At 44.5% G+C, this 27,488-nt stretch overlaps 1 pseudogene; it reads left to right on the top strand.

Annotated features, from left to right (window-relative positions):
- Positions 1 to 5,101: 5,101 nt before the first annotated feature.
- Positions 5,102 to 22,637, top strand: LOC118665412 (annotated as a pseudogene).
- Positions 22,638 to 27,488: the final 4,851 nt, after the last annotated feature.

The raw sequence follows: 27,488 nt of genomic DNA, 5'->3' as shown, positions 1-27,488 counted from the left end.
GGCTTCCTGAGACTGACCAGCCCTCTCCTCCTGGTAGTCCCCTCCTCTTCCTGGACGTGACAGCCTCCATGTCTGGCTGCCTCTCTGAGGTGAAGTTGCCTACCTCTGCCTGATCACTGTCTCTCCCCACACCCAGTGTGCACTGCCCCTCCCCCCATGGTGCTTGGTGGCCACCTCATCTGGAAGAGTAGGTGAGGGGCCCTCAACTACCAGAGTCTGCAGAGCAGAGGAAGAGGTGCTGGCCTCTTTCCCGCTGCTGCTACACTGCTGAGTGAGCCCAAATGCAAGGGGTCCCACTCCTTCCCACCAGGGTGGGTCCCTGTAATTTTAGCTCCACCATCCCGAGGCTGGAAGTAAGTTCTCTTGCTCCAGACCTGACGAGACACATGTAGCAGATGAGCCTTGAGGAAGGACGCCTCTAAGCCCAGTTCACGGACCTCTGAATCCCTTATCCAGAGGCTCCTCTCTCAATCCTCACCCCACAGTCTGCCGTATTCTCTGAGAAGTATCCCAGCCTCTCTCCAGCACTGAGCCCAACCCTGAGGGACACCCACCACGTTCCTGCAGCCACTCCCCGCCCTCCCCAGGGTGATCATGTTCCTTGGGGCTCCCCATGGCCTCCTGGTACTGCCTGAGGTCCCTGAGAACATCTGGATAATAATAACGAACATTTATCATCATAACAGCATCTATCATACACATATCAAATACGTACTATATGCCAGGTCCTCTGCTGAACGTTTTACATGCATTAGAATCTCATTTAATCCTGCAAACAACCTGAGAGACGAGTGTTGTTCACATTTCCTGGGTGAGGAAACCAAAAAGCCAAGAGTAGAGCCCTCAGTGTCGCCCAGCTAATATGTGGCAGGGCCAGGCCTTGAACCCAGACCTGTCTGACTTCAGAGCCCATGGGTATAAGCACTGCTCTATCCTGCTCCCCCTCCAGTAGTGCCAGCTGTCTAGTGGCACTGCCAAGTGTGCCACAGTGGCAGGAATACTGAGAGGCTTTGTCTCCTCCATCATTTATTCAGAAGGGCTAGGAAGAAAACATAGTTCATGGGATAGGAATAATGGAGGGTACTATTTAGATGGGGTGATCAAAGTTTGAGTCAGTGCCCCCATATTTTTATATGGACTATTAAATTCTTAATTCTATCTATTTTGCTATGCAAAAGCAGCTTTCAATCCTGTCCCGGTCCAAGCATCGCCCCCTAAAAGATATTGATTCCCCCATCAATATCCAGGGCTAGGACGACTTCCAAGTGACCCTGCCCACCCTGTTGGCCTCCCCAGGACTACCTTCTGTGGCCAAGACAGCTTTCACCAGACTGTACCTCCTGCATGACTGGCAGCTCAATTCCAGGTCCCCAGCTCCCCAGCCCACAGGCACTGGGAGCTTCTGCACCAGGCTGCCCTTTGCAGAGCCTCCCCATCGCGCAGGCAAAGGGCTCTTTCTTTCCCTCAGTTCACTGGCATGGCATCCAAAGGAGGAGAACTGCAGTGAGAAAAAAAATAAAGATGTTAAGAATCTTTATTAAAAATAAAGGTTTTAAGATTTTTCTGGCATAATTCAAAGGGAGATTTTGCTAAGTCTGGAGAGAAAAATCTTTTCATCAAAAGGAGCATCATTTGAGTTTTCCACACCATTTAAACCTCTGTGATCATTTAAACCAGTGAGTTTTTTAAAAAATAAATAAATAATAATAATGCCATTTTAAAAGTATGCAAAATATGTTTAAGTAAATGCCTGGAAAGTTGCTCATAGGTCCTTCTTCTCCCCCACTGTCAAGTAGAACAAATAAGCATGGTTTTCTGAATAACGAGCACGAAAAGGAAACAGGCCGAAACCCTTGGCCAGGGACTACAGTGTGCACAGAAGGGAAATGGGAGGGACCACAATAAGATGAGTAGAAGAGAGCAGGTCTGTTCAACACATACATTTTAAACACCTGCTGTATGCCAGGCCCTGTGTTGGGCATTTATAACACAGAGATTTTAAAAAGAAGAAGAAAAGAAAAGGCCAGTCTCAGGCAACTCCAGGTCTAATGGGGGTGCCGGACTGGTACTCCAGCGTCTGCGGCATGATGAAAGCACAAGGGCCTTTGACATACACAGGAAACTCTAGAGTTCCGTTTCCAGCTCTTGGACTCAATTGGAAAAGTCACTGAACCATCTGTGCCTCCCTTTTCTCATTTAGAAAGTGAGGATAATGAAAATGAGTGAAGTGTGTAAATCCCCGGAAAAAGTGCCTGCTACCTGCTGTATGTGCTCGCCCTTCCTGTTGTTGTTATAGTAGATGGGGCACCCAGACTAGGCCCCATCCCCTCGCCCACCACTACTAAAGGCAAGGTTTGCAGAAGGCTTGCTGAGCTGTGCTACGAAGGATGGGGGAGTTGGCCAAGTGGAGCAGGTGGGAGGAAGAGGAAATGGCAGGGGGGAAGAAGAGGCGTATTAAAGTGGATGTTGTATGTGAGGAACTCTATCACAAGGATGGTGAATAATGAGATCTGGAGAGCAGAGTGGTAGCAGATAAGGCAGAGAGGTACACAGAGGTCAGTTCTTGGGGAATATTTCTTTGTCGGCCTAAAGAGCTTCAGTGGTTTTGTTTGTGTGTTGGAAGCTGTTGGAGGGTTTTAAACACAGCAGCAGCATAATCAGATTTGCAACCTAGAAAAGAACTTTGCCTGGGGAGAGGCTGGAAGAAGGGTCAGCTGATAGAAGACTAACCAATCTTCCTCCTAAGAAATGAGGGGGACAAAAAGTGGAATGGGTCAAGAGAAAAAAATCAAAAGATATTTAGGATTTTCAGTCTAAGATGGTGAATTGAATATGTGCATGCATTTTTATCTATGCTCTCTCTTAAAACCCCACTAAAACAACAGTAGTGATTTTTTTTTTTTACAGTATAAACCCCAAAGACAAAAGAGAATAAAGAATCAATAGCAATAAATTTTTGGAAACTGAAAGCAGACAACTAGTTGATAATGGACAAGGGAACTCAATTCTAGCCAGGCAATGAGCAAAACCAAGTACCACTTGAACTGTACCATATAAGCCCATAGGTACAGGCCCAGGCAGCACTGGGACTTCTCCAAGTGAGAGGGACAGGAGCTCAGGTGGGCACACTGAGTGAATGTCTATCTTCAGAGCAGTTAGAGACCCAGTTCTACACTGTATGACTGCCCCTCCCCAGTGGAGCATCATCTCTAACCTCTAGGATAGCATTGCCCATAGAAATAGTGTGAGCCACATACATAATTTAAAATTTTCTAGTATTCTCACCTTTAAAAGGTAAAAAGAAATATAGCTAATTTAACTCCATATATCCAAAATATCATTATAAAAAATTATTAGTGAACTCTTTTACATTTTTATTTTTCAAAAAACTGTGTATTTTATACTCACATCAATTTGGACACTAAGTTTTCATCAGAAACACTTGATCTGTGTTTAGATTTCATAAACTCTACAGTTTATTTTTTTTTTAAATCTACAGTTTAAAAAGTTCAAATTGTTCTAAAATATGTTAATGTTTCCCAATATCAAAGTATGCATTTTTAAAGTACATTTATTAAAATTAAAAATGTAGTCCCCCAGTTATAGTAGGCACATGTTAAGCACTAAGAGTCCCATGTGGCTGGAGGCTACTGTATTGAACAGCACAAGATAGGATCTCTGGACTAAGAGACACCAAGTCCAGTGGAAACCAAGGGCACTATACATAAAACAGTGTTTGTCTACTTAGAGTATGTGGAGACTTACAGCCTTCCTCTCCACATGGACTCAGGTGATTGCTGTTAAGTCAGGAGACTGCAGATTCTTGTCCAGGAAATTGGACCAGTCCAAGAGGAAGGCACAAACCTCTGATAACAAGGGATCCACCTAAGCCAGTGGTCGGCAAACTCATTAGTCAACAGAGCCAAATATCAACAGTACAACAATTGAAATTTCTTTTGAGAGCCAAATTTTTTAAACTTAAACTATATAGGTAGTACATTGTTATTAACTTAATTAGGGTACTCCTAAGGCTTAGGAAGAGCTACACTCAAGGGGCCAAAGAGCTGCATGTGGCTCATGAGCTGCAGTTTGCCGACCACGGACCTAAGCAATCTAGCAAAATGACCTATATTAAGGCCCAGAATTGGTGAGACAAAAGCAAACAGACAAGGATCACCAAACATGTAAGGAATGCCTCTATCCCAGAGACAGACTAAAATACGTGGGGAAAAGCAATGTGAGGGGAAGAGACTATGCAAGAAAAAGAAAGCATTCAGATATCTATATATATAAAAGGCTAATATGCAAAGTGTCCCCTTGGGAGTTCGACAGGGAGACCAGGAGTTCGATCATTCACTATGACGTGTGCTGACCACCAGGGGGAGGTGTGGAATATGGTGGGCGACCCACAACAGTGGCGGGGTGCTGAGGGAACGAGGGAAGGAGGAGGTGGGGAGGCGAGGAGGCAGGGAACCTGATTGGTCCTGATCCCTGGCCAGGCCTAGGGACCCTACCTGTGCACGAATTTCGTGCACTGGGCCTCTAGTCTATTGATAATTACCTTAGAGAGGCAGGTGAAGATTTTGAATTTACTGAATTAGAGCAGGAAGCTATTAAAAGGTAATATTCAGAAAACAAACAACAATAAAAGTGCTCTTGGAAATTTACAAAAACCTGTGAGCAGAAATGAAAGATCCAATACAAGGGCTAGAAGATAAAATCAAGTAAATCTCCCAGAAAGTACTGCCAAAAGATAAGGAGATGGAAAATGAGAGAGAAGAGATTTATTAAATGGAGGGTCAGATCAGAAGATGCAGTAGCTGAAAAATAAGAATTCTAGTGTAAAGGGGAGAAAATGGTGGGGAGGGAAACATTTAAGAAAATGTTTTTTTTCAAGAAAATATCCTGGAGTGGCCTCAGCAGTCCCAGATCTGTCTCTTGCTTCAACAGTGTTTGGACAGAGCAGACCCAGGGACACCCCTTCTTCCAGCCTCCGGCCACTCTCCTGCCTTTTATCCAGTCACCACCTTTAGAACCACCTCTGAGACCAGCCAACACACCAGGTTTTTTTTCTACCTTAACTCTTTATTGCTGAACAACCATGAGCTCCCAAATTTGACAGAATTATTCCACTGAGGTGGAGGCTGTGGTCAACTGCCTGGCCAACCTGCAACTGCGGGCCTCCTACACCTACCTCTCTCTGGGCTTCTATTTCAACTGTGATGATGTGGCTCTGCAGGGCAAGGGCCACTTCTTCCCTGAGTTGGCAGAGAAGAAGCTTGAGGGCTCTGAGCATCTCTTAAAGTTGCAAAACAAGCTCAGTGGCCACATTCTCTTCCAGGATGTGCTGAAGCCTTCCCAAGATGAGTGGGTGGGGCAAAACTCAGGATGCCATGGAAGCCGCCCTGGCCTTGGAGAGGAGCCTGAACCAGCCCTTTTGGAGCTGCATGCCCTGGGTTCTGCCCATGCAGACCCTCATCTCTGTGACTTCCTGGAGAAACATTCCCTGGATGAACAAGTGAAACTCATGAAGAAGATGGGCGACATCTGACTGACCTCTGCAGGCTGGCCGGCCCCCAGACTGGGCTGGGCAAGTATCTCTTTGAAAGGCTCACCCTCAAGCACTACTTAGAGCCTTTGGAGCCCAGAGGCCTTTGAGAGGCCCCTCTGCATTCCCCTGGTGTCTGGCTTTTACCTGAGCCTCTCCCTGAAACCACTAGTCATTCTTTTAACCACCCTGAAGTCCTCTCCCATGCATTGGACCAAATGAAACAATAAAGAAAGGAAAAAAGGAAGGAGGGAAGGAAAGAAGGAAGGAAGGAAGGAAGGAAGGAAGGAAGGAAGGAAGGAAGGAAGGAAGGAAGGAAGGAAGGAAGGAAATAACCTAGAGTTTCCATAATGAAAGGGCCTATTGAGCACCCAGCACAATGGGTAAAAATAGTCACTCTAAAGCACAGAAGAAAAATTCAGAACCCCGGGGCCAAATAAAATACCCTGAAAACTTGAAGAGAAAAAGAGGGGAAAAGATTACCAAGAAAATGAATCAAAATATGATTGACATGAAACTTCCCAACGGCAACTCTGACATCTAAAAAAAACAAAGCAATGCCATAAAATACTGAGGGAAAATAAGTTTTAACTCAGAATTGTATATTTACTCAAATACAATAGTTGAATAGAAACAGTTAGAGGCTTGTCAAGTTAAAAAATATATATATATATCACCGCCAACTTTCTCTGAGAGTTGCTGGAGGATATGACACACCAAAATGAGGAAGTAAGTGAAGAAGATGACATGAGATGCAAGAAACAGGGGGTCTGGCACAAGTGAGATGCAAAGGGCCCCTAGGGTACTGGTGAGGAATGAATGAGTATGGTCTCTGTGCAGCATAGAGATCAGCAGGCAGCTCGAAGTTGGTCAGAAGCTTCATAAGCAATTTCTTCAAGAAAATGTTTATAAACTACTAATATGTTGAAATATATGGAGAGGAAATTGAGACATCTGGGAGAGTACTTAGGGGTTGAATTAGTGATGAATACAAAGAACACAATGGAAAAATATTAATAGAAGATAATTATAAATGCCACAGAGAATAAAGAGTTATGCAAAAAAGGACAAGTAATAACTAAGCTGAAAATAAATTTTACAGTCACAATCATATAAATATGAATCTTGAGCAAACTGAAATTATCATATGAATATGAAGGGAGAGTGAGGGAGTTGCAGAAGTGTGTGGTGTGTGTACATGAGGAGACAAGAGTGAACAGCTAAAGGCTCAGCCACCATAGAAGAAGTCAATAGATGAGGCTGACAGTGAGCTACCAAGAAGTAGTAGTATAATCATATATTCAGAACTGGAGGTAAATACTAAAAAAAAACACAAAAGAAGAGGAGACTCGATGGGGTGGAGTGACCTGGGGCAGGGACTGCAGTAATTTTGTAAAGGACTTGTTCAAACTATGGTCCCATTTAACCTTGTTAAAAAACTAAAACTTTAGGAGAGAACCAAGATGGCGGCATAGGTTAACGCCGGAGTTTGCTGCCTTGAACAACTACTTCAAAAGTGAAACTAAAAAACAGAACGGACATCACCCAGAACCACAGGAACGCTGGCTGAGTGGAAGTCCTACAACTAGGAGGAAAGAGAAACGCATACGGACACTCAGAGGAGGCGCAGTGCTGAAGTCAAATTCTGAGGTGCGGAGTGCGCGGAGCGGGCTGGCGGCGGAGGGCGCGGTTGGCGTTTTCAATCGAGAGGGAGTCGCAGACTCTGAGCTCCAGATACAGGCGAGTCTTTAGGGACCCAGACTCAAACGGGAGAAGCGGGACTGTCTGGCTTCGGTCAGAGCGAGTGCAGCTTTCTCTCCGAGGTTTGCAGTGGGTGCTGGGACTCAGAGAGGCAGAGCCCCTGGGGACAGGACTGAGAGCCGCCATAACTGCTCTCTCTGGCCCACCCTGTTGATCCTGTGCGACCCGCCCCACCCAAGCCCTGCACAGAGGCATTTGCCAGATAGCCTCAGGCAAACGCCAGATTAGCACCTCCCTAGAGGACAGAAGTTCTCTCACTGCAGACACAGCTGATTCTCATAGCCACTTGGCCTGGAGGTCAAACCCTCCCTGGTATTAGCTACAACAATCAAGGTTTAACTATAAGACTGCGCACAAAGACCACTAGGGGGTGCACCAAGGAAGCATAACAAAATGCGGAGACAAAGAAACAGGACAAAATTGTCAATGGAAGATATAGAGTTCAGAACCACACTTTTAAGGTCTCTCAAGAACTGTTTAGAAGCCGCCGATAAACTTAATGAGATCTACAAGAAAACTAATGAGACCCTCGATCTTATATTGGGGAACCAACTAGAAATTAAGCATACACGGACTGAAATAACGAATATTATACAGACTCCCGACAGCAGACCAGAGGAGCGCAAGAATCAAGTCAATGATTTGAAATGCGAGGAAGCAAAAAACACCCAACCGGAAAAGCAAAATGAAAAAAGAATCCAAAAATGCGAGGATAGTGTAAGGAGCCTCTGGGACAGCTTCAAGCGTACCAACATCAGAATTATAGGGGTGCCAGAAGATGAGAGAGAGCAAGATATTGAAAACCTATTTGAAGAAATAATGACAGAAAACTTCCCCCACCTGGTGAAAGAAATGGACTTACAGGTCCAAGAAGCGCGGAGAACCCCAAACAAAAGGAATCCAAAGAGGACCACACCAAGACACATCATAATTAAAATGCCAAGAGCAAAAGATAAAGAGAGAATCTTAAAAACAGCAAGAGAAAGAAACTCAGTTACCTACAAGGGAGTACCCATACGACTGTCAGCTGATTTCTCAACAGAAACTTTGCAGGCCAGAAGGGAGTGGCAAGAAATATTCAAAGTGATGAATACCAAGAACCTACAACCAAGATTACTTTATCCAGCAAAGCTATCATTCAGAACTGAAGGTCAGATAAAGAGCTTCACAGATAAGGAAAAGCTAAAGGAGTTCATCACCACCAAACCAGGATTATATGAAATGCTGAAAGGTATCCTTTAAGAAGAGGAAGAGGAAGAAAAAGGTAAAGATACAAATTATGAACAACAAATATGCATCTATCAACAAGTGAATCTAAGAATCAAGTGAATAAATAATCTGATGAACAGAATGAACTGGTGATTATAATAGAATCAGGGACATAGAGAGGGAATGGACTGACTATTCTAGGGGGGAAAGGGGTGTGGGAGATGCGGGAAGAGACTGGACAAAAATCGTGCACCTATGGATGAGGACAGTGGGTGGGGAGTGAGGGCGGAGGGTGGGGCGGGAACTGGGAGGAGGGGAGTTATGGGGGGGAAAAAGAGGAACAAATGTAATAATCTGAACAATAAAGATTTAATAAAAAAAAAAAGAAATTGATCTGAGTTCTATGGACCTGAACTCTATTGATCTGAACTGTAAAGACTTTCTTTTTAAATGTACTTCTGTGTCCAAATGTGTCATTTCTCAAAGTGTAAATATCCCAGAAAAGAATGCCAGTGAGGAGCTCAGAAGTAATAGAAGGCACACTGTGGTGCAATGCAGAATGTCAAGAAGGTGTGGGCAGAGTTAAAAAAAACTAATGAGGAATATTGAGGAATCCAGGGCCCAACCACAGTCAGAAGTCGCTACTATCCACAGGTGCAAAGGAACAAGGGGAGGCATTGATGTTCTGGAATCCAGTGAGGCCTGGAGGAGTGGCAGGGGGACGGCCTGTAACTGCATCACCAAGTCAAGGAGGGAGTTGAGAGCAAACACTCCAACCCCTTTCTCCTGCTACCCGCCAATCTTCTCTGTAGAGAGCGCCTGGGAAGGCGCATGAGCTGATAGCCGGCTGAGTTCATTGGCGTCAGCAGAGCCACGTTCTGGAAACATACCTCGCCAGGGGCAGGTATGTTGTCAGCCTGACCTTTAGCTCAGGCACCAGGGGGTGGGATTCATTCTCTAAGTTCAGCCAGGTGGCAGGAACGGACACAATTATCAGGGCTCAGCCAGGAGTGACATTTACAAAGAAGCCACAAGAATGAAGAATTGCAGCTTGATCTTTAACCATGATTTCACATAATTTCCTTTGTCTAATACTTTAGTAAAACATCCTGGTATCAGGCTGTATATAATAAACGTGCTGCACCAAAAAAATAAATAAATAAATAAAAAACTAAAACTTTAAACAAAGGAACTATTTAGGATTGACAGAATATTCTAGTTGTGTGGAGAAAAAAGTAAGAGTATTAGTCAGCTCAGGCTGCCATAACAAAATACCATAGACTAGGTGGCATAACCAGCAGGAATCTATTTTCCTAGCTCTGGAGGCTGGAAGTCCAAAATCAAGGTCCAGTAGGGTCAGCTCCTGGTGAGAGGTCTCTTTCTGGCTTGCAGATAGTCAACTTTTTGCTGTTTCCTCACATGTCCTCATCTTATAAAGCCAGTCCTAACAGATTGCCACCTTATAACCTAATTTAACCTTAAGTTTCTTCTAAAGACCCTACCTCCAGAAATAGTGGTATTAGGGTCTAGGGCTTCAACATTCAATTTAGTTCATAGCAAGGAGTCAGGGTTGATGGGTCATTTCTAGTTTGAGTTATTAAGTGGATGGGAATGTCACAACATAGGTATGAAGCCCAAGCAGGCCCTGGTCAGTTTTGCTCAGTGGTTAGATCACGGGTGGGCAAACTTTTTAACTCGAGGGCCACAATGGGTTCTTAAACTGGACCGGAGGGCCGGAACAAAAGCATGGATGGAGTGTTTGTGTGAACTAATATAAATTCAAAGTAAACATCATTACATAAAAGGGTACGGTCTTTTTTTTTTTTTTTTTTAGTTTTATTCATTTCAAACGGGCCGGATCCGGCCCGCGGGCCATAGTTTGCCCACAGCTGGGTTAGAGTGTTGGCCTGAGCACCGAAAAGTCGAAGGTTCAATTCCCAGTCAAGGGCACGTGCCTTGGTTGCAGGCTTAATCCCTGGTCCTGGTCCTGGTCCTGGTCCTGGTCCTGGTCCTGGTCCAGGTGCGTGCAGGAGGCAACCAGTCAATGTGTCTCTCTCACATCAATGTTTCTTTCTCTCTCTCTCTTTCCCCCTCCTCCCTCACTTCCACTCTCTTTTTAAAGACCAATGGAAAAAATATCCTCCGATGAGGATTAACAACAACCACCAAAAAAATCTAAGCAGGAGGGCAGGGAGCCAATCAACTGGCAATGACAAGGTCCCGGTTAGGCTAAGTCCGCAGTACCAGTGGGACAGCTGAGAGGAGTATTCAGTTGATGATTGTACATAGAGTTCTGAGCTCATAGCCCAGATCTGAGCTGGAAACAATCGTTCCAATTAAAGCCACAGACTTTCTGGGAATGGGGTGGGGTAAAAGGAAAGGAAGGGCAAACTCAAACCCGTAAAGATCACCAAGGCTTAACGGTCAATGGTTTCATAAAGAGGAGACCCCAAGGAAGCTGAGGAAGTGATCAATGGTTAAATGCTCCAGAGAGACCTAATGATGTAAGGATTGAAAACTGTCCTCGTGGCCTGATGGCGAGGAGGACATGGCAGCCTTACCCAGAGCAGGTTGAGTGGAGTGATGGGGAAGATGCCATCCTACGTTGAGGAGCAAATGGGAAACAAGTAGATGGGGCATGAGTAGATAGTAGAGCGCCCTTTCCAGATATCTGGCTGTGAAGGAAAAGAAAGAGATAAAGGCATAGCTTCAAGCACAATGATTATGTGTTTAGAGGGAAAACCCATGAGGGAGAGAAGATATGGAAGAGACAAGTGATCATTGAAAGAGTGAGGCTATGGTAAATATGAAAGGGGGTGGGATACAAAGCCATGGTGATGGGATACGTCTTAGGAAAAGCACGCCTTCATAGGAATGGAAGAGAGTAGGATAAAAAGGGAAAGGGGAAGAAAGTAGGAGAAAAGGATAAAATATGGAGGCTGATCACCCCCATAATTTCATCTCTTTTGTGTTATTCTCTCAGGAGTTACTGAGTGAGAACACTTGGTCACCACTCTCTATGGTTTGTGGTTTTTGTTTTGTTTTGTTTTGTTTTGTTTTTGCTCCTGCCCCATTCATTCTTTCCTCACCTTGTTCCTCTGGGCTCCAGCCTCTTGTCTTTTTCCTTTCCCTGTGCTACTTGCCTGTCATTGATATGGTCTTTGCTGAGCCTCCACTGCCTCATAGCACAAAGGCAACAGAGGGGGCTGGGACTAAGAGGTTTCGGTCCAAGTACCCAATACACAGCTAATGAGCTCCCCAGGGGACGCAGGGGAAAACAGCTGGAGGCATAGCTGGGTCATAGCTGTCCTTCAGAGAGATGCCTCTCTGGCAGGGAGACTGTCACCTTCCTCCACACCTGCCTGACAGATTGAGGGAATAGAAGAGTACAGAGGAGGTCAGTCCACCAACATGTGAGTCCTTCATTAGGTCCCTGGTCATTTCCAACCCTTTCAAATGAAATACAAAAAATTCTCAGACCCACAACCTTACACAGTGGCTGTACTCTTAGTATTTTCTGACTGAGAAAATGTAATTCCAAGAGGATCCTCTGAATCTACTACTGCCTTGAAGTATTTTCTTTTTCACAAGTGCATCTACATATTTGCAACATACATGAATACGTAATTCCAAGATATACCTGCCTATAAGCAATGCTTGGTGAGTGTATGGCTCTGTGAAACTCTGCAATAAATCTATTTTTCTTAGCCATCAGGGTCCAAGTTCCTCTGGTTGGAAAAGATGGGTCCAGATTTTGCCAGAGTTGGGGGGTGAAATGGGAAGATACTCTGCCATGGCTGGGAAGTATCTTCATGAGATCAAATCAGATGATCAGCAAGATCAGGGAATGGAAATCCTCCCAGAGAGTTCTATGTGTCTTTATTTCCTCCTACATGGAGTTTGCCACCCATGCCTGCAGGCACCGAAGAATAATACCTAATTGAGTGTGTGACTCCCCACATCTAAATGAATATGTCGAGATCACTAGAGTGAATAAATGCTTAAATTAGTAACTGTGTCAGTTATTATTTGTATCAAAGCTCTCTCTTCAGTCTTAAGATAATTGTCCTCGCCCCTCCTTCTCCACCCACTCAATTTTGCAATCTATTATGTGCCAGCCTAGGCCTACACACATCATATATGTGATCTCATTTAATCTTGACACCCTCATGGAGTATGCTCATCCTCATTTTATAGATGTGGAAACTGAGGATCAAACAGGTCATTTGTTTTGCCCAAAGTCGCATAGCAATAGATGATGGAGTTAGGATCCAAACTCAGATTCTGTATGGTACAAATTTTCTTTTCGCTACAGTACATAGTCTTTTTGCCCTCTGAAATATAGAGCTTTTGTCAAGAGATAAAGTAGAGGTAGGGGGTGGGTGGTAGTCATTTTTTAAGCTGGTTCCAGGCAGAAGGAACTCCTCCTAATGGCATTTCCATAATTAGAATGCATTTTTTCTGATAGTTATAATTCAGGCAATTGCAGTGACATTCAGCTGAAACCTGGCATGCAAGATGTTCCTTTCTCTTAAAAGTTCACTTTTAATTGGTCCCAGTTCTTTCCAAGTCTGGAAGAAGTGCACAATGTGTACTTCTGACGTTTCCGATGTAGAGGCCTGTTTGACACAAGTACTCAATCCCTGGATTTTATTCTGAATTTCCCAGTAAGAGGCAGGGAGGACTGGGTGGGAGAAGGCAGACAAAGAGGAAAAGGGTGGGGGCTCCTCAAACAAAGGGATTTCTCCCTACAGAGCACAGGGGGACTCAAGATTCCAGAGTACATTCTATAAACCATATGGGGTAGGAAAACACCCTGCAGAGGGAGCACTCCTTCACCCCACACATCTCCGGGGACACTTGGGCTGTAACGATGACGCCCCCACTCTCCCAGTCTGAACAGCCTTGACTGAGTCTTCCACTGTAATTAAGGTGGGCACCCTCAAGAGAAGCTGGATTGTGTCTGGTCAAGTAAGACTCCTCTAGAATTCTCAATTCTCTGGGCTTAAGAAACATCCCAAATCCCAAAGAGTTCTAGTATTTGTATGAAATGAAGAGAGAAAAACCAGGGAACCAAAGTATGGTGATGGGGAGAACAAAGAATGAAGTAGGACCAGAAGATGTAGATTGAAGTTTGCTGTATGCTATCGATGTAAAGTCCTTGAGCCTTGACTTCCTGGGCCAAAAAGAAATTGAGTTAATAATCCCAGCTAGTGAGGACTAGACGTGGCATTATATCTAGCCTTGTTCAAACTACTGTTTCTTACTATAGCAGACTAGATGTTCTAACAAACACTCCGCTTATGCTAAATGAAGTATGAGAACAAATGAGTTAGGAAGACAGTAAAAAATTCTCAGAAGCCCAAAATTAAGTATAGGTGTTGGAAGCCTAAAAGAACACTGTAACCAAACTTCCCTTGAGGGCATTTGGAAAACCCAGGTGGCCTTGAGCTTCAGTATGTATGGCCCAGCAGTTTATAGGAAACAAGAGACAAGCTCTATGGCCCATCCAAAGTGAGGAATCTAAACAGGAGAACCACCCCAACCCCCACCCCACCCCACCCCATATAAACCTAGGAACTCAAAGCACGGTGTCCTCACGAGTAAAGTAGAAATAATAGCCCACCCCTTCCCCAGAGGGGTTGGTAAAAAAAAAAAAAAAAAAATTGACCACCTCAAATCTTGGCTTTTAGATGAAAAAGATTTCTGAGAATTACAACTACAAGCCCAAGTCACAATCAAGATATGAAGCTCAAATTGTTAACTAAATTATCCACAAAACCCCAAGCTGAGACTGTCACTTAAAGATACCCTGTTTAATAGCGCCCCCAGGAGCCTGTCAGAAACAAACAAATCCTTTTTGGAGAAACTCATCTGCAACCCAGGCTTCAATAATTTCTACAAGTAACATTGAAAAAAATATGTAATCTGCTCAAAAAAGCATAACACACAAGGAAACATGACACCATAAGTAAAAGCCAGCAGAAACAGCATCGGCTCATCACAACCCATAAAGATGTCAGATATTAGAATTAACAGACACAAAATGCAAAGTAGGTTTAATATGCTTAGAAATAAAAATAAGAGTAGGGAGAACCATAAACATGAGCAAACAGATTAGAAAAACAAAAGAGTATAATAATTGAAATCAAAAGCCAGTGAATGGGTGTAACATTCTTAGACACACCTAAAAAGAAATTTCATCAATTCTAAAGCAAATCTGAAAAAATTTATCCAAAATGTAGCATTGAAGTAAAAAAATAATAATAGTGTTTTTTTAATATGTGAAAGAGAGGTTAAGAGACATGGAAGCTAAAGTGAAAAGGTCTAATTTACATCTAACCAGTTTCAAAAGAAGAGGAGAAAACATGTGAAGAACTGATGGCTGAGACTTTTTCAAGACTAAAAAAGACATTAATCTTCAGATTCAGCAAATTCCAAGCAGAATAATTAAAACAAAATTCACTTCTAAATATAGTGAATCTGAAAAACACGAAGACAAAGAGAGGACCTTTAAAATAACTAGGGGGGATGAGAAGACAAACAGAAAACAATCAAGCTGACAGGTGACTTTTCAATGAAAACCACAGAACAATGGGATGATATCTTCAGGTGCTGAGAAAAAAAGTAAGTTGTAGACTCGGCAAAAATGTCCACCAAGAATGAGGGTGAAGTTTTCAGACAAAAATTCAGATGGGTGTCACCAGAAGGCCCTCACTGTGCCAGTTACCAATGTATTATCTCTCGGCTCCAAATTTGTTCTTCTGCTCTGCAATGTAGAGATGAACTCTTTAAACACTTTTCCTTTCCCAGCTGGCATCACAGAAAGCTTCGTCAATAAGGGCACTGGAAAGACATTGTAGAATTTTCCTTCCGGGTTCCAGTCCTTGACCTCTCAGCCCAGCTTCTCCAGAACCTGGCTTCTCCACCCTGTCAGGACAATCAGCCAGCAGCTTCCCCAGTAGCTCCCTCAGGTGGTGTCTTAGTGGAGTGCCTCTAACAAGACAACTCCTGATCAACAGCCTTCCCTGGTGACCTGGAGGACAGATTTCCACAAATTCCACTACAGCAACTTCTCTGCCACTGAAATTGGTAAATATGGGTAAATTTTAAAAATATACATTCATTTCCTTCTTTCATCTTCCTAAGTCTGGTGCCTCTAAAACAAATCTCCAAGAAATTATCCCTTTGGTCCTCCCCTCCTAGGCCAGCCAAATGATGGTGTGATGAAAGCATGAGCTCTGGAGTCAGACAACCAGGGTATAAATCACAGCCCTGCCACTTGCCAGCTATGTGACCTCCAAGAAATTACTTAACCTCTTTAAGCCTGTTTCCTCATCTGATAACAGAGACTAAACCATCCATTTGCCATGAGACTTAACTTAGATAACCTATTTGAAACTGCCTACTAGAACACAGTACCTTCTCACTTTTGAAGAAACCATTTAGAAAAGACAGGCTTCCCCCAAAGATCCCTGAATCCCTCTCCTGGTCATAGAGTATTCTTTCCTTCAGAGGACCTCCATGCTCTTGAAAGGAATTCTCCAACGTTCTTTGTCTAATGGGTTTATTGTATTAGCTAATGTATGTCCGCACAGAGCTCAGAAAAAGAAGTGTTGAGCCAGCTCCTTCCACCACCTGGTTCTCTTCCCTACTTAATGGGTTTCTAAATCTTTAAATCAGAGCCCTGGATATTTGGCCCTCTTGCTATAATCAGATCCAGGAGAGACTAGCTGTCCTGAGCCAAGGATGAAGGGGAAAGTCAAGGATATCTAATGACATTTGCTATGCTGTCAGTCTGAAGCCAATCCATCTTAGCTGGCACTGACTGAGCCAGACCATTATGTAATATACAGGGCTGGTGGGAGGGGAGGGGAGGTTGACATCAAGATTTCCCAAGTCCACACATAATGTGGGTATTGGCCAACTCTGCTCACCCACCCATGATGTGTGTGAGTCTGGCTAGTTTGAATGGATGCCAGCTAGGCCCTGTAGTACTCAGTCATTTAGCCTCTTGATCATCACTCTGTTAGTGACACAAACAATAGTCCTTTGAAAGGAAAGTTGGGGGCTGGAATCTTAGCTAATTTAAAGACTTTCAGAGGAATTATTGAACCAGAATAGATAACTATAGTTATCTATTCTGATTGTAAGAAGCCAGGCTAGAGATCAGGCCTGTTTGAAAGGCAGGATTTATGCTGAAGGTGGGGTCTTCACCCAGGGATCATGACAGCCTATAGTGTCCAACCCCAGAGAACTTCCCGGGGTCAAATACTTGCTTTTTTCAGACCCAGATACCATGTTGAAAACTCTTAAAGGGGGAGGAAACCTCGCGTGAGGCGAGCCCAAGGAGCTCTCCCACAAGGACACAGCTACCTGGGTAGCAATAAAGCGTCCCAAGTAAAAGGCTCTGTCATCCAAGTGCCATTAGGGCAAAGCTCTCTGGAGCGACTCCACTCAGCATCAGCATCAACAGACCAGCTAGAGCCAGTTCAGTGACAGCCTGGCCTGAATCACACTGGCCTGAGCTGAGATGACCTTATAAACTCACCTGCAAGACACATTGCTGTCCTGCCTGCCCTTGTCATCCAGCTGGTCTTTGTTTGAAACCTGAAGTCAGCAAACTTTTTCCGTAAATGACCTGATAGCAAATCCTTAACAGTTTGTAAGCCAAACAGTATCAATTGTTGCAAATACTCAATTCAGAGTTTGTAGCATAAAAATAGTCAAACAACATGCAAATGAACATGACTGTGTTCCAATAGAACTTTATATACAAAAACAGGTGGTGGGCCAGGTTTGTCCGCCAACCCCTGATATAAACTCATGACAATCTTAGCTTACTGGCTGGATTCTCCCTGATTCTGGGTTACATTCATCAAAGAGCTATTCTCGTCTGTGCCTGGCCAATTCTTCCAGGACTTTGGCTCTCTTGTGGCTATCCAGGGCCAGAAACCCCATCCTTGGATATCTCCAAACTCCTCATCCCTGCCTTTCCATTCCCTACCTCTTACTATGTTGTCCAAGACACCAAATGCCTTGCGGTTGTCGGATGTTCCCCTCCATGCCTTTACTCATGCTGTCTCCTCTGCCTGGATGCCCTTCCCCCTCCTCCTCACCAGCTGTTTCTTCAACCTTTAAGAAGCAACTCAGCCATGTTATTTTCTAGAAGGCCTTCTTTGCACTACCCTCCATCTCTCTGCACCCCTCCTTTCCACTCCCATAATACTCCATGATTTTCCCATTATTTGAAAAGTGTTCATTTATTGGTCTAACGCTCTAATTAGGTTGCAGGTTTCTGGAGGGCAAGAACAGTTTCTTACTCATTTATGTGTCCCTAGTACCCAACTGTGGCTCAGAGTAATGGCTGAGAGAACAATCAGCTGGACAAATGAATCACTATGCATAGCCTTTTGCAGGGAGTCTCCGTGCTCTGCATACACATTCCCTCATCTCCTTGCATATTGCCATGGAGCATCCTGCAATCAATCCCCCATGTCTGACTCTCATTTCCATCCCCGCCCTGTCTGCGTGTCTAATGCTTTCACAATCAGTTCTCTCCTTGGAGGATGAAGCCTGCATTCTTCTTCCCCCTTCTTCTCTGGACTTCTGGAGAACCTCAGAGCTCTGCCACCTTAGCCACTTCCCAGAGGTGAGCATTTCAACAGCAGACATGATCAGTAGCTTGAGGTGTTTCATACCTTGGAATAAATAGGAACTTTTCAAACCTGAGAGCATCGTCACGATTAGAAGATGCTCTGTTGGCTGTTAACCAAAGGAGACTGTGGGTGCAAAGAAGTTGGCAATGTAAGGAAAGAAAACACAAGCTCAGATCCCAGCCAGCGAAGCACAGTGCTTAGGGTGTAGTGGAGAGACATAAAAAAACAGGTGAGTTTTAGCCAGCAGGAAAGCGGAAGACTCTGCCTTCGCCAGCTCCTCCCAGCTGTTGACACTCAAGCCAAACATTTGTACATTCAGCCCTGACCAAGCCTTGAGGTTTTCCTGAACCAGGATGGAGAGAAGGCTGGGAGTCTCAGCTCTGTGAGTAGGCATGGCCCAAGGGAGCTCTGGGCCTTCATGTTCTCAGATTTGTCAATTCCCCCCAAATCCTATCATGGTGACCCATAGACTAGGCTATCGACTGGGTTCCTCTCTCCATTTCCCTCCCAGCATGTCAATTCTCTGCTGGGGCTGCCTGTGCCCTGAGCCCAGCCTTCAAGGCTATAGTATGGCTGCTGACCTAGCCATGCCATCATTTTCTCTGGAGTATAGAATCCTCCTCCTGCACTCCCTGCTGTTACCTCCCACCTGGCAATGGCTATACCAACACAAGGAGGGGCTCATCACATGTCCACTCTGGTCCTCTCTGAACCTCACCTCGTCCATGAGCAGAGCCTGAGGCCAGTGCCCATGGAACAGCTTCTATTCCTCTCCCAGGAGCCTTCTCCTCTAGAAGAAATGTTCTCCATCCTCTTGGTGCTCTGAGTTTCCTGGAACATAATCCAGACTCTGCAGCATCAATTTTGGCAGCGTTTTGTCAATTAATCTTTCATCTACATTGATCCTCTGAAAAATGACTTCCTCGTTATCCATCTTACAGTGCTGCCACTTGGCGGTCTGAATGGCAAAGCACCTGTCAAACTCCAGTGCTCTCTCTGTTGCAGTGAGAGAGCCAGGGCTTTCGAATCAAACAAACCTGAGTGAGAGGCCCAGCTCTGCCACACTCTAGCTACGTGACCTTGGATGAATCACTTGGTCTCTCAACCTCAAAGGTTAAAAGAATCCCTGTTGAGGAAGGTCATGGTGAAGACATGACCCCCGGCTTAACCATGAGCTGGACCCAGGCAATTGGAGGCTCTCCACTCCCTCCCCGGTGCTTGGAACGTACTCTCTGCTCGCCTTCCCCATGCTAGAAGCTGCCCAGGACACAGCCTTGCCATAGTAATGTGGTGATGAGACCATCTAGACTGAGTTCATGACTAAACCCAGCTCAGGCCCCCTGGGAACATGACTTCCCCCAGTTAGGCCTCTATATAAACTTTTAAGATTTGTAGGCTGGTGCAGAAAACTACTTATCTTGAGGCCACCCAAGGCAAGTCTCGTAAGTTCCCTTGTTTATTAAACCTGCCACCTACCAATGTGAAGTGGTCTGCCTCTTTCTGTGGTGTTATTGAGATCAAATCACACAATTCATCTGAGATCCTGCAAACACTATACAAGCATAAAGCCTATTTTTACTAGTACTGTTTTTTACTGGTTCCCAGGCAGACTGAGGCTGACCTTCAGTTTCTAGGCCTCAGAGAAGCAACGTTGAGGGCACAGGCTTGAGGGGTGGCCCTGAATGCTCCCCATCTCTCCACTGGCAAAGTCACCTGCACCCAGGTGGAATGGAGCTCAAAGTGAAAGCCAAGACACAGGGTCTTATTTCAGGTGCAGAAACAAAGACAGAGGGTGGTGTGACCAAAACCTCATTTATTACCCCACTCAAACTGGCCCGAATCCTGGAATGGTTGCTTGGTGCCATCCCCAAGATTCAGGCTGTGGCTTTCCCCAAGGGGAGTGTGCAGAAGACACTGGACACTGGCTTCCTTCTCCCAAGCACCAAGGAAAAGGGGCTGAAACTCCATAGCGCATGTCACTGTGGGTGCACCCCCTCTTTTCTCCTCCTTCTCCCTCTCATGTCATGATGATCAGCATGGACACAGGCTCTGAGGTCAGGGACACAGTGTCAAGTCCCAGCTCCACCCCCTGCTCATCGCTCTGGGCTTCAAATTCTTATAAAATGGAGATGATGATACCCATTTGTTAGGTTTCTGTGAAGTTTGAATGGATACAAAAGTGCTTTGTTAACCTTAAAGTGCTACGTAAAAGCTCCTTACTGCATTCCTAACTCTTCATCCCCCAGTGAGGCCCAGGTCCTTCTGCTCACTCCCCCACCCCCACCTTCAAGGCCGGAGTGGATCAGATCAGATGCACTGGAATCGAAATCAACCACAGCAGTGTTTCCCTACCAGAGGGCTATGAACTGAAGTTCCCTCTATGAGGAGAGAAGAGACAAAGCTTTCAGTTCCATATTTCAGGCAAAATAAGCAGGTGAACGGATAATTTGGAAGTTACTGGGTTCCTTGTCTTTGAGTCCTAAAACCAAGGCTGGTCCTTGGGGAAAATTGTTGCAGGGTGCCTGGAAGTTGAACCAGAAAATATAGCAGGATCTGGGCAGACTCTGACATTCCCCTTTGACTGCCCTCCTTTATTTAGAGCTGGGAGGCCAGGACTTATTCTCCCTGTGAAGCTCCCTGTTTGCAGTTCTACCCTCGCTGTCTAAGTGATCTCCACCACTGATGTGGAGGCTGGAAACAGCCCAATCGCAGAGAGTCAAGATTTGTTTTCATGTCCATCTGAATGACTCTTTGTTGTGAATTTGTCATTTGGGCAAGAAGCAGTCGCAGTTTAAAACCCTTATTACCAGGATTCAAATCCTTGGCTCAACTGATTAGCTTGAGCTAGTGTGCCCCAGTTATCTCATCTCAAAAATGAACATGGAATAATATATTCTTCAAGTTTAAATTAGTTAATGTAATCTAAGTCCTTAGAATAGTGCCTGGTATGAAGTAAGCACCATATGTGTTTTCAGCAGCTATTGTTATTGTTGCTGTTGTTGTTTCATGGTTGCTGTGCTACTGCTGTTAAGGGGGTAGCCTGAAACACAGACTGAATTTAAAGTGCCCGGCACCCCCAAGCATATGGGTTGCAATAAGCCCTCCAGGTGATTCTGATGCACACGAATGCTTCAAGCCATGGGCTAGAGGGGTGGACAACAGTTCCCAGAAAAAGAAATGTGGGTACTCTCACCTAGATTTATTTAAATGTGCAACGTCACTAAATATAAGAGAAATAAACATTACAATTATATGTTAGGCTCAGATCGTTCTGCTTATGGAGGTATCATTTCTCATCATCCAGTTAGCAAAAATCCAAAAGGTTGACAACAAGTTCTGTTGGTGAGTCTGTGTGGAAACAGGCATTCATGTGCAGCACGGGTAGGAATGCAAAAGATAACATTTGGCAATATCTAGCAAAGTTACATACCTATCCACCATTTAAGCCAGAAGCCCGCATCTAGGAGTCTATTCTAAAGGAATGCCGGTGAAATATGAAGGGAGAAAAATGAATGAATGAAACTACTCATTGTAGAAGTATCTATAAAAGCAAAAGATTAGAAACCACTCAAACACAAGAGGGGAATGGTTGTATGACTCTGTACATCTGCCTGAAAGAGTACTGGACTCCTATGGAAAGGATGAGTAAGATCTACTGCTGTGGGGTAACCTCTAAGACACCAGGTTAAGTGAAAAAAACAAGTTGGAATAAAGTGTTTATAATATACTTTATCATTTGTCTAAGAAAGAGAGTGTGTATATATATATATATATATATATATATATATATATATATATTTGACCCTTGAGCAACACAGGTTTGAACTGTGTGGTTCCATTAATATGCAGATTTTTCCCAATAAATACACAGTAGGCCCTCTGTATTTCCAGGTTTCACATCCAAGGTTGGGAATCCGTGGATACGGAGGGACAATTGGGTGCATTGTTTTACACTGTTTTTTATATAAGGGATTTGAGCATTCACAAATTCTGATATCCACAGGGGGTCCTGAAATCAATTCCTGTGGATGACTGTAGTTAAGTTTTTTGTGAGTCAAAAGTTATACACAGATTTTCAACTACACAGAGGTGGGCACCCCCCATGTTGTTCAAGGGTCAACTATGCATATGTATTTGATTATGTATGTGTATATGAGTCCAAATATATATATGTGTGTGTATATATGTATATATGTATATATATATATATGTGTATATATATACATATATATATCCTTTTTCTAAAATATACATTGTAAGGATGTGTTGGACTCTTTATGCCCCATTTACTGTTTCATAGTTCATGTATTAGCTCCATTCAGCCATTGCTGCAGCAAGCAGCTGTGCACAGCTATAACCTGTCACAGTCCTTAACCAAGCTGCGCTGCAGATCTCTTACATTTTCCTCTGAGATGTGCCGGCCACTGCTGGCAATCACTTTGGTTCATAAGCACACCTGAAGGTTCCAGGAAGTTAACAGTCCTGAGACAATCCTTGACCAACAGGGGACAAGAGCACAGGAGCCGTGGATCAATACTCCCATCTGCCACGTCTTAAGCAGATAATTCTGAGGCACATGGTTCCTCAGTGGTCCTCTGTAGTTATCAGCTCAATAACACATTCTTAGATTGATCTTCCTTTCTCCTGTTTTCCTCTTCCTCCATCTCTCATTACTGTCCCCTGGGGTCACTCCAAAACCTAATTACCTGCACACACTCATTGTCTCATAGTCTGCTTGGGGGAAAAACCCAAACTAAGGCAAAGAATAAACCATTTTTAAAAAGTTAATGATTACTTATAGGAATGGAGGGAATAGAAATAGAAACTATATTGCATGACTGTATTTTACATTTTAGACTTGACTTTTGATACATTTAAATATTTTATGTAACTATAAAACAAAATTAAATTTCAAAAAGTACTCCCTAAAATTGAAAGTTAAATGAAATAAACAAGCCTAAACGTGTTTAATGTTGGAGGAATGATCACACAGAGAACTACTCCAAGTGACTTTAAAACATAATTTAACTGCACTTTCCTAGTGCAATCAACCCTAACAAAAGAAATGGGAAAATAATCTTAACCTGCTTTCAGTAGTCAGAGGTAGGGCTGTTACTGCTATTCTGAGACTGTTGTATGTGTAGTACAGGGTAAAGCAATAAGAATTATATTGTTGTCATTGAAAGCCTGTATTTTCCACGAGTGAAAAGAGATACAGATATTAGATTAAGGAGGGTTTTTTTCTAATTCATAATGTTGCATTTGAGTTAGAATCATCATAAAAAAACACTCATTGTATATTTAGTGTTTCAAAATAAATACATATTTTCCAGCTTCATTCCTTTATAAGGCCTAGAAGCAATGATTAACATGATTAGAAATAATAATTAGAAACAGTATTCATGAAAACTCTAACACACAAACTGTGGACAATTTAAACCATTTCCCACTTTAAAACTTAAAAAAAAAAACCCACAGAGCTCCTTGGAGAAATGGCTGGTTCTAAGTTGGGGCAAGAAACGTACAAAATGAGCCCAGAACATTTTGTCATATAAGTAAGAAAAGACGTTATCAAATACCACTAGGCTTGTGTCAAAGGGTCTTAAAGAAGCCACTTGAATAAGTTCCTCCTAGTTGGCCAATGATGGGATGACATGAACCTCAATAAGGATAAACACTACAATGGATTGAAATGCATCAAATATGTTTACAAATTGCAAATTGGTAAGTCAAGGGGGGAAAATCTAATTATTCCTACATTTTCTATATGACTATATAGCAGGATAATTAATTTGTGAAGAGAAATGTCTTCCTGTAGAAGAATTCTAGTTTAATAAATGAAGAAAAAATAATAGAGGTAGAATATCACCATTTTGCAATCCATGATGAATGAATAGGTCCAGTCAGGGATTATCAATAGTTACAACATCACCAAACAAGAGGCAACTAGACATTATGTACCTCCTGATGGGCCACCTATAAATATCCTTGTCAAAAATCAAACCTGAATCTACCAAACCTCTAGTGCAGTGGTTCTCAACCTTCTGGCCCTTTAAATACAGTTCCTCCTGTTGTGACCCAACCATAAAATTATATTTGTTGCTACTTCATAACTGCAATGTTGCTACTGTTATGAATCATAATGTAAATATCTGATATGCAGAATGGTCTTAGGCGACCCCTGTGAAAAGGTCGTTCGACTGCCAAAGGGGTCGTGACCCACAGGTTGAGAACCTCTGCTCTAGTGCCACCTATCAAGGAGGGAGAGGAACGTGTGAAATGACACCACAGAGAGGCAACAGCAAAATTTAGGCTGTGGGGATCTCTAGAGAACAAAAGGCTCAGCTTCTTCAACGGGTACTTAAAAAAAACAAACAAATAAAACAACAACAAGTAAGCGGCCCTACACATGAACAGAGACCTGAGCAATATCAAGCAATAGCAATGTTTGGAGCTTATTTAGATTCCTTATTTAGACAGGCCTCTGTTTTGACCATGTTCCATGCTCCAGGGTCCAACCAAGGTCAGGGCTTTCCCATCCTGGGGGGTCAACAGAGGTCTATTAGAGAGACATCTTGAAATGAGAGCCAGGGCCAGTCTCCACGGTCCCTGGACCTTTAATCCACCATCTCTCCCCTCCACCACACTCTCTAGCTCCTCCCACTGTTCCTGGCATCAGCGCTGAGCTGTGTGTCCTGCTCCTTGGCCTTCATTTCATCCTGTTCTTCACTCCCCTGCTGACAACCCTCGTTGTTCATTGTCCTGCCTCTGACTTCGTTCATCCCTCCCTCCAAAGGTGATGCTCAGCACTCCCCTTCCACTAGGTCCTGGCCCCCCTTCGCTCCCCATGTGGTCCTCCCTCTAACCACGCTGCCATACATACGCTGCCTTGAGTAAATGGCACTGCGCTGCGCAGCTCAGTCTCCAAACTCCACATTCCACTACTCAGCTCGCTGGGCCCATCAGTGCCACCCAGAGAGTCCAACACTCTCCTGACTGCTCGTCCACCCTCTGCCCAGCCATCTTCCAGGGACTTGGAGAATGTCCCAGTGAGACGTGGCCTGCTTTCATTGATGGGTATTAAACATGGGCCTCCAGAGGTGCCTCATTCCCAGGAATCTGACAGGTAGAGGCTCCACACTGTGCCCACCAGGGTAGCCTGACTGAGGCCTCGCCTATCAGAAGTCAGGAATGAGTTGGACAATGAGTTTCTACTCACACATTCACAGAGTGCTGACCACTCCCCAGAGTTATCTCTCCATTGAGTTAGCGCTCGGTGGGGTCAGAGCAGCAACACTGGCCTCTAACCCTTTGCAGGACTCAGCACAGAGGCTCCAGGGATGGGGAGGCAACCCCACCTAAAGGCATTAAAGGGCAAGTGGGTCGGTATTGTGCTAAGTGAAATAAGCCAGTCAGAGAAAGACAAATGCCATCTGATCTCACTACTATGTGGACTCTAATGAACAAAATAAACTGATGAACGAAGTGGAATGGACTGGCTGGTGCCAGAGGGGAGGGAGGTAGGGTGACTGGATAAAGAAGGTGGAGGGATTGGCTAAAGAATAGACATGCCACGGACAATAGTGTGGTGGAGGCCAAGGGAGGGGGAGGCAGAGGTGAGTAGAGGTGGGCAAAGCGGGGGAGAGAACATGGGGGACATCTGCAATCATGTCAACATTAAAATGTTTTAATTAAAAAAAAAAAAAAAAAGATCAAGTGGGTCGTCCAGCTCCAGACTGGAAAGTGCATCTTCAGATTTAAAAAGGCCTCTTTAGAGCTGCTCACCAGAGACAAGCAGCCGCCGGCCGCACAGACTCAATTGTGAGGACGAGATGCCTTGTACGTGTGCATTCTGCTTCTCGTTTTGGAAGAGTAAGAGATAAAGGGTAGCTGAATAATTAATATTAGGAAATTTGGCAAGGCAGGCCAAAGGGAAAGGAAAGAGTAGCGAAGGCATTCTTCTGGGAGAAAAGCATCAATGTCAACAGAGCCACAGGAAAAGCAAGTCAGCTTGCAGAGCTCGCTGTGGCTGCTACTCTGCTCCCGCCCTGGGTTCCCACCCTGCCCTCGGCAATGACACTCCTCCGCAAAGCTCTGTCTTCTGAATGCTATGTGATCCCAACGAAAGTGGAAGATGCAGTTCCTCCCCCATTTTATTAAGTCGGAAGCTTGAGGAGGTCACGTGGCCTGCCTGTAGCCACCAGGGCCTTGTGAAGGATCTAGTGCAGCCGTGGGCAAACTACGGCCCGCGGGCCGGATCCGGCCCGTTTGAAATGAATAAAACTAAAAAAAAAAAAAGACCGTACCCTTTTATGTAATGATGTTTACTTTGAATTTATATTAGTTCACACACACACTCCATCCATGCTTTTGTTCCGGCCCTCCAGTCCAGTTTAAGAACCCATTGTGGCCCTCGAGTCAAAAAGTTTGCCCACCCCTGCTCTAGTGTGTGAGCTCAAGTCTGTCTGGCTCCAAAGTCTGTGCTCTTTACCCAACTAATTGCTGCCTCCAGTCCAAGTCGGAATTCCTCGTTCTCTCTTCCACACAACCCTTCACAGTTTCAGAACCAACTTTCCACTCCCCATTCTTCCCCGCCCCCAGGCCGATGCTCTACAGCCAACAGCCCCAGCCCCTCTGTTGATGCCATGGCCTCAAATCTTTGCCTCTTTCCTCCCTGAATATGTTCCAATTTGCCCAAATCCTCTTCAACATGTGGGGCCCGGAAACGGACACAGATTTTCAGATCTGGGCTGCTGCGATGACCAAAGCCCAGCCTGGAGGACGATCTCCCCTCCGATCTGGAATGGAAGCTGATGGCACACACACTGGCTGAGAGTGAGTGCTCACTCAGCCACAGCTCCCTGCAGCTCTGGCCAGGCCTCCGCTAAGCCAGCTCTCCTCTTCCTACACTTGACAGATTTGTTGTTTTGAATCTCAGCTCCGGACTCTTCTTTGATTGATCTCAATTCCATTCAACAAACACCCACCTAGCTAGGCACGGTGCTGGTTGCTGGGAGCCGAGTTAACAAGGCGCTATTGATCTCCACACGGCTATTTTCCAGCCACAACTCAGCTCAGAGCGCCCCTCTGGGCACCCCCATCCCATGCCTTCCCTCTGGGGGCCTGGTACACCCTGCACTTTCTCCCATCCGCTGCCCAGACCTTCCTCAAGAGCAGAGCCACACCCTGGAAACTGCCAGGGCCCTGGAGTGGTGCTGAGCTGACCATAGTTATGCCAAGCAGGGTATTTTTGTTAGTGAGTGAACAGCTGCCAGGAACACTTCAAGACATGATTTACTGCTTCTCTGAGG

Source organism: Myotis myotis, unplaced genomic scaffold (genome assembly GCF_014108235.1).
Source record: "Myotis myotis isolate mMyoMyo1 unplaced genomic scaffold, mMyoMyo1.p scaffold_m19_p_10, whole genome shotgun sequence".
Classification (NCBI taxonomy): Eukaryota; Metazoa; Chordata; class Mammalia; order Chiroptera; family Vespertilionidae; genus Myotis; species Myotis myotis.
The sequence above is the reverse complement of the archived record's forward strand: the minus strand, read 5'-3'. Positions and strand labels throughout refer to the sequence as shown.